The sequence below is a fragment of the Carassius gibelio genome, chromosome B9 (genome assembly GCF_023724105.1).
Source record: "Carassius gibelio isolate Cgi1373 ecotype wild population from Czech Republic chromosome B9, carGib1.2-hapl.c, whole genome shotgun sequence".
Classification (NCBI taxonomy): Eukaryota; Metazoa; Chordata; class Actinopteri; order Cypriniformes; family Cyprinidae; genus Carassius; species Carassius gibelio.
The window spans coordinates 13,726,083-13,739,408 of NC_068404.1; the positions used below are offsets into that span (position 1 = coordinate 13,726,083).

At 36.7% G+C, this 13,326-nt stretch overlaps 1 protein-coding gene across 1 annotated transcript in view; it reads right to left on the reverse strand.

Moving 5' to 3' along the window:
* Window positions 1-1,740: 1,740 nt before the first annotated feature.
* LOC127965215 (uncharacterized) overlaps window positions 1,741-13,326 on the reverse strand; it is a 231,803-nt gene continuing 220,217 nt past the window's right edge. Inside the window, exon 2 of the mRNA XM_052565892.1 lies at window positions 1,741-2,040. The gene's annotated coding sequence lies outside the window, so the exon portion shown is untranslated. The remainder of the gene's footprint in view (window positions 2,041-13,326) is intronic.

Consider the following 13,326-nt stretch of genomic DNA (forward strand, 5'->3'; position numbering starts at 1 on the left):
TTTTGTGTTGCAAATGATGGGGGTGGAGTTTCCTTCTTTTTTTTTTTTTTTACATCTTAACAAATCTCCATTGTCTCATAAAGACCAATTACATAGTTAGCATTTATGTATGCTAAATATATAACAAATTTCAGCTTGACCTGAAATGATGCACTATTAAAAAGATAAAATAATATGAATTTAAATCCTACTATATGGATATTAACATGATATTTACTTGACATTTTATTTACATAATTTGTTGGTCAAGATAGAAAGGATGCAGTCAAAGTTTGTGTAAAATTCGGAATAATTTTCACTTATAAATATTGAAATTGTATGACATTTTATAATACAACATACAGTAATTAAAAATGTTATTTCTTTTCAGAGATAAAAATTTTGTCCTTGGGGCAGGGACCAAACAATCAAAAATACATATTAAAATGAGAAGATCTCCACATGAAAAGCATTTAAAAGGAATAAATAAATGATGAATGCATATTAAAAAGCCTCTGAGACAGTTTTAATGTGACCTTCAAATATAAATAGAAGAAAAAATAATACGTTGAAATCTGCTATCTTTATTAATTAAAAATCAACCTCTTGGACATGAATGTATATATAACTCCCAAACACAACCTTTTTTTTTTTTTTTGACTGAGAGAATCAGGCAGAATGTTTCTTCTAGATCATTTTTCTCTATTTATGAGCATTTCCTGAACCAATCACATCAAGGTAGCACTTTAGCTGAGTTATAAGGGTTTGCAATGTGTACCGGTCAGTGCATTTACCAAAAGCATAGTTACTAACTAAGTTAGCAACTTTGTGGGTTGCAATACAATTTCCCATTGCCAACCAACTAAGTTGCTAACAGGTTAGCAAATATGCTTTTGGGAAATGCATGCCAGGTCAGGTTGCATGTTCAACGAGTTTGACTTTCCACTCGTGAAAGCTTTCTGCTCTTTAACTGCAGTCTTTATTGGTAAAAACTATACAGTTCTAGCTGCATTATGAGAGCACATCAAACAAGAGTGCCCTTTTAAAGACACTCGGTAGATAGAGATTTTATTGTGCAGCTGTGTTGTATGTTCATATTGAGCATCACCGTGTGTTCATTATGCATGAATTGGACGAGCTGCTGGCCTATAGGTTTTGTTTGTGTGTGTGTATTCAAGTGAGGTCATAGTGTTTTTTTTTTTCCAGGATAAAGTGACCACACAGTGTGTATATTTACAAATCACTATTCTCTAAGGCAGTTTTATGATTTACTTGAAAGCAGCCAGTCACAATAAAGACTTCACATTACATAGCAATGCCCAGTAGTGGCACTGGTCCCCAGACAGTGTGAATTATTTAATACTAATCATTTATGAATGACATAGACGTTTGAAGCTCGATTGTTTTTGCTTGTGCCAGTTTCAACACTGCGTTTATGTCAGAAATGATAGCTAGTTATTAAAGACCTTTGGTGAATTTTGTTTCCCTTGAATGGAGCTATTGCTCTGTTTTAATATGGCTTTGATACTTATTTTCCTTATTGTTTTATGATGACAACGTCCACTAACATAAACACACAGTAGCTCTTTAGTATGTTCACATGTGCTGTGATGATGTTGTAGCTCTTCTTTTTATATACGTATGAAGAGTTCATTGGCAAAAACAGATAACTCAGTTTTTAACAATTCTAAAAAGTCATGTTTTTTCAATTCAATTCAATTCAATTCAAGTTTATTTGTATAGCGCTTTTTACAAAATAAATCGTTACAAAGCAACTTTACAGAAAATTATGTTTCTACAATATTTAGTAGTAGCTAGTAGTTTGTGCACATTTGACAGGATTTTAGAAAAAATAAAAATAATAATAATAATACAAGACGTAGTCAGCTAGACGATGAACTATCAATATTATTAATTAAGTTATTATATGATTCAGTCACACATTTAGCAATAATTGTTAGTTCTGTTTGTTGATTCAAGGTAGCATCATCTGGGGTCCTCTGAGGGTCAGCATTATCTCTTCTCAGGTGTTCTGGATCCAGACTGGAGCTTGTTTAAATCCTAGTTACCACGGGATGTAAATCCCGTGGCGAAACATAGAAACAAAATACAGACATCATTAGCATAGCTGCTGATCCAACAAAGTAAAATTAGTTTAACCCAAGCTAATGAATAAAAATGCACCTTTGATCAGATGCAACTACACTCACAATTAAAAAGATACATTATTCGAATGCTTGGCGAAAGAGATGTGTTTTTAATCTCGATTTAAACAGAGAGAGTGTGTCTGAACCCCGAACATTATCAGGAAGGCTATTCCAGAGTTTGGGTGCCAAATGTGAGAAAGCTCTACCTCGTTTAGCTATCCTAGGAACTACCAATGCCCAGCGTTTTGTGACCTTAGGGTGCGTGATGGGTTGTAGCGTGGTAGAAGGCTAGTTAGGTACGCTGGAGCTAAACCATTTAGGGCCTTATAGGTAAGTAATGATAATTTGTAACTGATACGGAACTTAATAGGTAGCCAGTGCAGAGACTGTAAAATTGGGGTAATATGATCATATTTTCTTGACCTGGTAAGGACTCTAGCTGCTGCATTTTGGACTACCTGTAGCTTGTTTATTGACGAAGCAGGACAATCACCTAGAAGTGCATTACAATAGTCCAGTCTAGAGGTCATGAATGCATGAACTAGCTTTTCTGCATCAGAAACAGATAACATGTTTCGTAGCTTGGCAATGTTTCTAAGATGGAAGAATGCAGTTTTTGTAACATTGGAAATATGATTTTCAAAAGACAAATTGCTGTCTAATATAACACCCAGATTTCTGACTGTAGAGGAAGTAACAGTACATCCGTCTAGTTGCAGATTGTAATCTACAAGATTCTGTGTAGTGTTTTTTGGTCCAATAATTAGTATCTCTGTCTTATCCGAATTTAATTGGAGAAAATTGTGTGTCATCCAATCTTTTACATTTTTAACACACTCTGTTAGCTTAGATAATTGGGAAGTTTCATCTGGTCTCGTTGAGATATATAGCTGAGTATCATCAGCATAACAGTGGAAGCTAATTCCGTATTTTCTAATAATATTACCAAGGGGCAACATATATATTGAAAATAGAAGGGGACCTAGGACGGATCCTTGTGGCACTCCATATTTTACTGATGATAAATGAGATGACTCCCCATTTAAGTAAACAAAATGGTAGCGATCGGACAGGTAGGATCTAAACCATCTTAGAGCCTGCCCTTGAATACCTGTATAGTTTTGTAATCGATCTATGAGTATGTCATGATCTATGGTGTCGAACGCAGCACTAAGATCAAGTAAGACTAGAAATGAGATGCAGCCTTGGTCTGACGCAAGGAGCAGGTCATTTGTAATTTTAACAAGTGCAGTTTCTGTGCTATGGTGGGGCCTAAAACCTGACTGAAATTCTTCATACAGATCATTTTTATGCAGGAAGGTGCTCAATTGAGCAGACACAACTTTCTCTAAAATTTTAGACATAAATGGAAGAGTTGAAATAGGCCTATAATTTGCCAGTACACTAGGATCTAGTTTTGGTTTCTTAATAAGAGGCTTGATAACCGCCAGCTTGAATGGTTTTGGGACGTGTCCTAAAGTTAACGACGAGTTTATGATATTGAGAAGCGGTTCTTCGGCTACAGGTAACAGCTCTTTCAGTAATTTAATGGGTACAGGATCTAATAAACATGTTGTTGGTTTAGATACAGTGATAAGTTTATTTAGCTCTTCCTGTCCTATGGTTGTAAAGCACTGCAGTTTATCTTTGGGTGCGATGGATGAAACTGAAGTGTTAGACGCTGTAGAATCTACATTCGCTATTGTATTTCTAATGTTATCTATTTTATCAGTGAAGAAATTCATGAAGTCATTACTGTTTAACGTTGGTGGAATATTTGAATCAGGTGGCATCTGGTAATTTGTTAACTTAGCCACTGTGCTAAATAAAAACCTTGGATTGTTTTGGTTATTTTCAATGAGTTTGTGTATATGCTCTGCCCTAGCAGTTTTTAGAGCCTGTCTATAGCTGGACATACTGTTTTTCCATGCAGTTCTAAAAACTTCTAAGTTAGTTTTTCTCCATTTGCGTTCAAGACTACGAGTTAATTTCTTGAGAGAGTGAGTATTACTGTTATACCATGGTACAGTACGTTTTTCTCTAACTTTTTTCAATTTGATTGGGGCAACAGCTTCTAATGTATTAGAGAAAATAGTGCCCATGTTGTCAGTAATTTCGTCTAATTCGTGTGTATTTTTGGGTACAATTAGCAGTTGAGATAGATCAGGCAGGTTATTTGCGAATCTTTCTTTGGTGGCTGGAACAATAGTTCTGCCCAGACGGTAACGCTGAGACATATAGTTAATATCAGTTATACGCAGCATGCACGATACAAGGAAATGGTCTGTAATATCATCACTTTGAGGTACAATATCTATAGCAGTAAGATCGATTCCATGCGATATAATTAAATCTAGTGTATGATTAAAACGATGAGTGGGCCCGGTGACATTTTGCTTGACTCCAAAGGAGTTTATTAGGTCAGTAAACGCAAGTCCTAATGTATCATTTGCATTATCAACGTGAATATTAAAATCTCCCATGATTAGCGCCTTATCAACTGTAACTAGAAGGTCTGAGAGGAAATCTGCAAATTCTTTCAGGAATTCTGTATACGGCCCTGGTGGTCTATACACAGTAGCCAGAGCAAGAGATACATTAGATTTCTTTTGCATGTCTGACAGAGTAACATTTAGCAGAAGTATTTCAAAAGAGTTAAACCTGTATCCTGTTTTCTGGGTAACATTGAGAATATCACTATATATTGTTGCAACACCCCCGCCACGACCAGTCTGACGGGGCTCATGCTTATAACAGTAGTTTGGTGGACTCATTTAGACCAAAATAATCATTTGGTTTTAGCCAGGTTTCAGTCAAGCAGAGTAAATCAAAACTATTATCTGTGATCATTTCATTTACAATAACTGCTTTTGGTGCGAGTGATCTAATATTTATGAGCCCAAACTTTAAAAATTGTTTTTGTTCATTTACTTTACATTTTTCTGGTTTAATTACGATAAGATTTTTTCTAGATCCTACATTATATTTATATTTTGACCTCACTATTCGGGGAACAGACACAGTCTTAATAGGTTTTACAGCGCAAGTACCTTTAGCATTTAAGCGGTTAGAACAAAACTCATCATAATGGTTATTTGAGAATTGTCTTACTAGTCACATGGAGCGAAGTGTCCTGGAGATGTTGTCAGAGAGAAGCTCCGCTCCAATTTTGCTGGGGTGTAATCCATCAGCGCGAAACAGTCTAGGACGCTCCCAGAAAAGATTCCAGTTATTAACAAATAGCAGTTTCTGTTCTTTACACCATGACAACAACCATTCATTTAAAGCAAAAAGTCTACTGAACCTTTCGTGTCCTCGTCGATACGTGGGCAGTGGTCCTGACACGACGATCGTCGCCGCGGGCGTCGTGCTGCGAACCGTCTCGATCAGGCTCCTGAAGTCCCTCTTCAGCGTCTCCGTCTGCCGCAGCGTGGTGTCGTTAACCCCGGCGTGAAGCACGACCGCTCTCGGGCTCTCGTCGTCCTTCAGGATCGCGGGTATCTGCGCAGAAACATCGAGAACACGAGCACCAGGCAAACAATGAGTGTGCACTTTACCTTCGGCTAACGTAGCACTTACGTGTCGGACGATGGAGTCTCCGATGATCACAGCGTCGCGTCCTGTCTCGCGGAGGGGAGCGAAGCGGTTCTGGATGGAGATCTCGAAGGCAGGAGGGGGAGAAGTCGTCGCCCGGGACCCAGCTCGCGTCCTCCGCTGTGGATGCACCCAGGGTCCGTGGTGTCCCGGCGTCGCAGTGAAGGACATCTGGGAAGATCGCGTCCTGGGTGCACCGGGCCTGCGCAGAGAAACACACGGAGTAGACGTGGTGGGACTGTTAACAGCACTCTGTATACTTACCCCGGACTTGTGAGCGTCAGCCCGGGATGATTCCAGCGCAGCTCTCCGCTCTCTCAGCTGGGCCTGCTTCTGTTCCAGGTCGCGAATCTGCTTCCCCACGGCCTCGAGCTCGAGCTGCAAAGAGTGGAGACATTCATCCGCCATTAAAGCAAGTAACAGTGAGTACAGCAGTGGTAATGTGTGAGAATAGAGTATTAGCAATGTAAGCGCAGTTAGCAGCAACCACGCTTGCTGATGCTAACTGGCTAAAAGCTAATAGCGGACCCGGGAGATCAAAATAAAACTAGTGATAGCGAGGCGCTCTGATTGTTTTTGTTGTAGAATACAATAGAGGATATATTCACGCGTTATATAAACGGAAACAATGATGTGTAAAATTGATTTTTAAGTTAAAAATAGTCAATGAAAAGAATATAGTGACGGAGCTCCATTGTGCATTCCAATCAATCTCAGTCAAACTGCAGTTGGGTTATTTTAACTAGGTTAAAAATATCTTTAAAATAGCTAACTAACACAATAAAACACAATAAAAACATGATATCATAATAAAAACATTTTTTATTTTAGAATTTTTTATAGTAAACTGTTTTTTGCAAATAAACTCTTCATATGGTATAATATAGTCTTATAGACTGAAAGTCTGATCTTACAAGGTTCAAACTATTATGTATTGTTCATTTAGCAGACTCTTATTTAAAGCACTTAGAAATTAGAATAAATGCACATAAAAAGCATTTAAAAAGAGGAAATTGATGATGAAAGCATATTAAAAAGTCTCTGAGACTGACCTTCAAAGGCCTTAATGATTATATTCCTTACTGTTTTACTTTTAATGATGATAATATCTGTTAATATGAACATTATTGTAGCTTTTTATTATGCTCACATGTGAGATGATGTACCATTTTGTAGCTGTACTTACATAAACGTTTTAAAATAGATATTAATCTATTATAATAGACATAGCATATGTGTGTGTGTGTGTGTGTGTGTGTGTGTGTATAAATGTTAATATATCTATTAAATACATAGTTAAACAATGTTTTTTTTTTTTTCATTTTTAATACATTTTATTACATTTAAGTTTAAGGAGTGATTAAACTGGTCAGTTTTAACCCACCCACACATTTACCTTCAGTGTCTAAAAAGAGGACATATTTTAGACTTCAGTTTTTTTTAATAAAGGCAATTATAATTACAATGTTTTTTATATTTTTAGAATAAAAACAACATTATTCTTAGTATTTACCATTAAATATACATCCCAAATGAGCAATTTTGTTGGCAAAGTATAGTTAAGTAAACATTCCCAAATACACACACAACATGCTTAATACTTTTCATTAACCTCAACAACATATGCCTGGGGTGTCTGTCTTGGCTTTCTGCACAATTCTCCAGGTGTGTTTGTTCTCCAGATGGGTTTCTATGTGTTTTTGTCAGATCTGAGGTGCTGTGCCCTCTCTGGCCCTGTGCTATCTGAAAGCAGCATGCTCTCTTCTTTAATAGGAGACTGAAGAACAAGAGTGAGCGAGCTGAAAGGACCAAAAAGAAAACCTGTCTCTTTTGTACACACACACAATAAACAAGACCACCTTTTATTGCAGGTTTGTCCATTCACTTTAACTAAGGCCTGGACCAACCTGACATATGACCTCATACAGCACAAAAACTGCTGAAAGAGCACATCTGGTGAATAAATGTAATTTAGTTCATGACAAAGCCCACCTAAAGGCCTCATTTAGCAACAAGAAGTCTTGATAGATAGAAAAACATACTAATTATTCCCTAGAGGATGTTCTAGACTTTTGAGCAAGGACATCCCCCTAAATGGACACCAGGGATTCTCTCGTGTGTGGTGATTAGTTAAAAAAAGCCCTTTGTGGTGGGTGGGTAGATATCTTCCACCACAAATACAATGGTGTCCCCTGATATATTTTTGTGTCCTCCATTGACCTGCCCAGCAGGAAGTGTTCATGCCTGCCACCACAGATCGAAGGGTCGTACGGCCGTGATGCACAGACTGTGAAACAGAAAGAGTGCTGTATTTCTCTGCATCTTTTCCTGCCTTCCTCTTCCCACTCCTCTCATATCATTGGTCCGACTGCATCCTTGTCTTTCTCTCCAAAGTATTTTGTTTAGGAGACACTGTGCCCTTTTAAATTGATGCTCTGGTGAAAAAAGAACAATCAGGAAAGAAAATAAAAAATTAAGAATGCAATTTAGATTTTTATGTTTTTTAAAAAAGAAGTCTCACCAAGCCGCATTTATTTCATCAAAATATAGGAAAAGTAGTGATATATTATTACAGTTTTCAGTTTGAATATATTTTAACAAGTTTATTCTAGTGATGGCTAAGCTGAATTTACAGCAGGATTACTCCAGTCTTCAGTGTCACATGATCCTTCAGAAATCATTTTAATAATATTTTTATTTGTAATGCGCCTTTCTTACACTCAAGGCGCTACAACAGTATAAAACAATAAAAGAAACAACACTACATGATAGCAATCACAATGACAGCACAATAACAACAACAACTGTATATAACTTAAAAGCTTCACTAAAGAGATATGTTGAGAAATTGTTAAAACAAATAGGAAGTGGCAGAGAATTCCACAACCTGGGAGCAATATAAAAGAGAATGACCTCCCACTAATAGTTTGGAGTTTACACTGAGGATGGTACAGAGTAAAAGAACCAGCAGAGCGGAGAGAGCGAGATGGTGTGGAGACTGTGACCAAATTACAAATATATTCTGGGGCCAGCCCATGCACTGCTTTATAAGATAAGAACTCAGTATGTGATTGAACTAGAAGCTGAGAGTAGTTGAGAAAGCACAGGAGTGATATGACTGCAGGATGGTGTGTAAGTTAAAACACTAGCAGCTGAATTTTTATAATAAGCTGATTTTGTGCTCAAGGATTCTTTGAGATGTAGAAAGTGTAAAAGGACACAATTTCTTTCAAGTAGACATATTTTGTAAAATAAGTGCATTTTACTTTAACCTTTGATAAATACAGTTTCACAGTATTGTTGTTTTTACTGTATTTTGATTAATATTGATAAGCATAAGTTATTTAAAAGCATTTTTACTTGTATTGATTTGTCTATGTATATGTGATTTTAATATTTTTTTTAATAATATTCTATTTCATAAAATATCAAGTATCATATTTTTCCCTTTCAACAATTTACATTAATGCAAACGAATGCAAACGAATACCAAGCATAATCAAACATGAATTCAGGCTATCATTTTTTTTTTTTTTTTTTTTTACCAGTATGTGTGTTCCCTGGGAATCAAACCCACAAACTTTTGCACTGCTAATGCAATGCTCTACAACTGAGCCTAACAATCTATTCAGTGTATTTGATTCTTACCTTTTCCTCTTTAATGTCTTTGTACTGTCTATCTTTAGATTTTGAGTTGATATTTTAACTTAGAGTTCTTGGATCTCTTTCTCAGACTCAAATTTTAATTGTTTTTCAGGAGAAATCTTGCTTTCTTACAGTACATTCAAATATCATCACATATAGTATATGGACAATAAGAGTTATCATCTTAAGAAATAAATATTTACATCTGATTTTCTCATCTCTCTTTTAGTTATTTTGGTATTCCTGTGCTACTGGAGCAGCTGTCACTCAGCTGCATCTTGACAAGTCATATGTCAAGGATAAAATGAACACTGGGCTGACAAGAGTGATGACAGTATTATGTGTCTGTCAGCGGATGTGAATCAGAAATCTAATAGATCTCTCATCTCAACCTTTCCCTTTGGATGTGATGTACACACACACTAAGGACAATGTATGTGTGTGGGTGCTTTCTGCTCATTCCCTCGGGCTGTATGTAGACAGAAATGCAAAGGCAGACACTTGCTTTGGTTCTGTGGAACTCCAGCATGGAACATTGATGTGGTTAGACGTCCAAGCCAGAGTAAGATCCAGGAAATCTCTCTTATCCAAGTCAGTGACAGAATCAAAACAACAAGCAGGTCTGATGCATCACGGACAGTCTGAACTTGACGTTACAGGTTCTCCACTGTTACAATCAAACAGTGCTTCATTAAAGGAACACTTAATCTAGAAATAAAAATTCTACAGTATTATAATTTACTCACCCTCAAGTTGTTCCAAACCTGTATGAGTTTCTTTCTTCTGCTGAACACAAAAAAATATTTTGAAGAATGCTGGTAACCAAACAGTTTCTCATAGCCATGGTATTTTTTTCCAATCTATTTTTCGTAAATAAAAAAGAACAGCATTGATTAAAAGTCTTCAATTTATCGCATCCCTTCTGACTAAAAGAATTCATTTCTACATACCCCAGACTTTTTAACAGCAGTGTATATCTGCTAAAAGTGCATTGTGTCAATGTTTAACAGTACACTAGCATATAGATGGCTCTATAGCTAGACATGGACTAAAAGCTCCATTAGTACAGAATCTCTGCAACACTCTACTCTTAACGTTCACCTTGTATATTTTTCCAAGCTGTTATCATATTTTGTTCTCTATTCTGATTTGTGTATTATGTCATGTTCATTATATTCAGTCATATTGCCATCTACCATTATGCTGTTTGTGGCTTTAGGACATCATTTATACTGTGAGCTGAATACACAGAATGTGCTTTGCTCTTTCATCAGTGGTAATATTACCTTACCTTACCTTAACTTACAATGCATTCTCATCGGGCTCTCGTTAAAATGGCTCTTGTTCTGTCATGTCTGATTTTCAGTAATGCTGACCTGCACTGTGCACCGTGTATTAATTCAAAGCATAACGTTCTTTCCTGTTTGGTCTATTTAGTGTGTTTTCTTACTGCAGACTCTATAATTTGATCTGTATAATGGTATACCTGTCAGGATGTGAATGTTCTTTGTGTTATTGTAATTTATGAAAAATGCCGGTTTCATTTTTTTTTTTTAAAGAAACCGTCCATTTGATGGGAACAGTCTCATCAGGAACATTAACTCAAATAGACCTTTAATGTGGCTCTCTATTATTTAATAGAGAACAGCAGATGAGTGTAGATGAGGAGAGTTCTTGGTATTGTGTCCTGTAGTTGAAGTACATCTTTTCAAGGTTATGAGAGATTTTTCTGAGAAGCCGATGTTGTCAGTTTCAACACACTCTCATGACAGTTTGTTAAGGTTTTGTGTTTTGATGAATTTGTGGCTAATATGTATAATATTATTTCTATGTTTTCATGTGATCTGCTATCTATTTTTTTTTCTCCCCAAAATCATAAGTTTCCATACGATTTCATACAAATTAGCCACCTTGTGATTTTCTCTTGACATCCGGTTGTCAATTTTATGCTCTAGCTTAACCTTTTACCATGATCACAGCTTGTTGAATGCGCTCATGAACTGCCTTTTTTAAAAATATATTGTACTGTTCTCTGAGGTCCACTTATAATGTTATCAAGATATTTACATAAAAAAAAAAAACATCATTATTTAGAAGTAATAATGCCCTCGAGAAAGTTTTGATTTCTGAAACTTACAGGATGTTTTTATAAAAGTAGCTCTTACGTGTTAAAAGATGAAGGGAATTTTGATTTCTCAGTTCATGACCCCTTTAATTGGAAAGTGTAATGTCTGTTTCTGTTCAGGCTAATGCATTCTTGGTTTTTCATCAATTGGTTCAGTAACCAATTAAAGGCATCTTTTTTTCGGGCAGCTAATCAATACCAAGCATAATCAATACACTGTCATTACATAATGCTTTACAGCACTGCCTTCTGACATCATCAGTTTACCCAAGGTTTCTTTAGCTTTTCTTCTCACTGAATTCAAATGCTGTGAATCTGAAAAAGAGTATGCAAAGCAGGGATTTATTTGAGGCAACTTCATTTGACCTCATTTCTTGAGAAAAAGACTAACGGTGTGTACCTCCGAGTGAGTCTGCCACCTGCACTAATCTCATGAGTTACCATGGCAAACCCCATGGCTGGGGGGACAGGGCCACGCTGTGTTCATGATGCATGTCAGTCCAGCCACAGCGGGTAGATCCAATTAAGTCTGTTACTTAAGATCCATTTGCAAACTTACACCTCTTGACAGTAGCCTCTGTTCTCTGCTTTGAGGAATAATACGGAGGACAAAAAATATGTAAACTGCAGACAATGATTCCTTTTAGCCTGCACAATATAGCTCTTTGTTTGGCTGAATGCTTTTAACCATGGGGCATGTCGGTTTTGGAAGCTAAGGCCTGTTCATCATATCTATCAGTGGAGAATCATCCTCAAAACTCACAATGCATTTCACCGGACAATTATTACAGCCACACTCAGTTCAGGAATATCCATTAATTTTGCTAATAATCATAATCCTATGGAGCATTTGTCAATTCTTATTCATTTTTGTTGACAACAGAGAGGACAAATCATCGAACCAACCAGATTTTCTTCATGGGCCTATGGGGAATGAGTATCTCTGCAGATACTCACTGAACGACTTTGCTCTGTGTAACCATGTGACTTAGCAACAACTAAAGAATCCCTCTGTATTTAAGGAGGACCTGTCTGTCTCTCTGTGCTTGTTCTGCGCTTGAGATTGCTCTGATCAGGTCACGTTCAATTGGTTTCAGCAAATAAGAGTGTTTCCAAATTGGGGTTTGAGACATGCTTGATAATTCCCTTTAACTAGCTGGAATGAACTGGAATAGTGCAGAGGAGAATAGTCTCCTAAACTCACCCTAGTTAACATGAAATAAAAAAAGCAAAACAAGATACAGATGAAGAAAGCCTTGCGCTGTGAGATGTGTTTACCATACAGTACATTCATTTATTTGCGGCGCTCACAATATCAAAACTGACCAATTTTCCAAATGCCTTCATTGAATAATCATGAGCACGCACTGCACGTTTCAAAATCAAAACGAGGCGCTGGTGTTTTTATATCACTGTATTTCTGAAAGAAGACTATCTTTAATTAGTCTATAAAATGTTTCATGTCATTTTCATTTCATCTTGCATGTTGTATGCCTGATAAAGCAGCGTTTGTGAGCTTAAACCTGCATTGTGTAATTTAAGTAACTGGGGAAACCTCTGTTTTTCCCGCTTTAAAGCACCTCCTGCTGGCAGAGACTGAATTAGCATTTTCAGTAAATCTGATTTAAGCAGCAAACATATTTGGCTTGTTATCAAAAATAATCTACTCTAGAGGGACTACTTAGCTGTTATTGATTCTATTTGGAAGTCTACTGGAAGTTAAGTTAGGGACACAAAAGCGCACATGCATTTTTTTAATGTTGTTGCCGTCTATATATTTCTATTATGACAACTCTCAGAGGAATTGGCATGGTAATGTACATGACAATGTTAAAG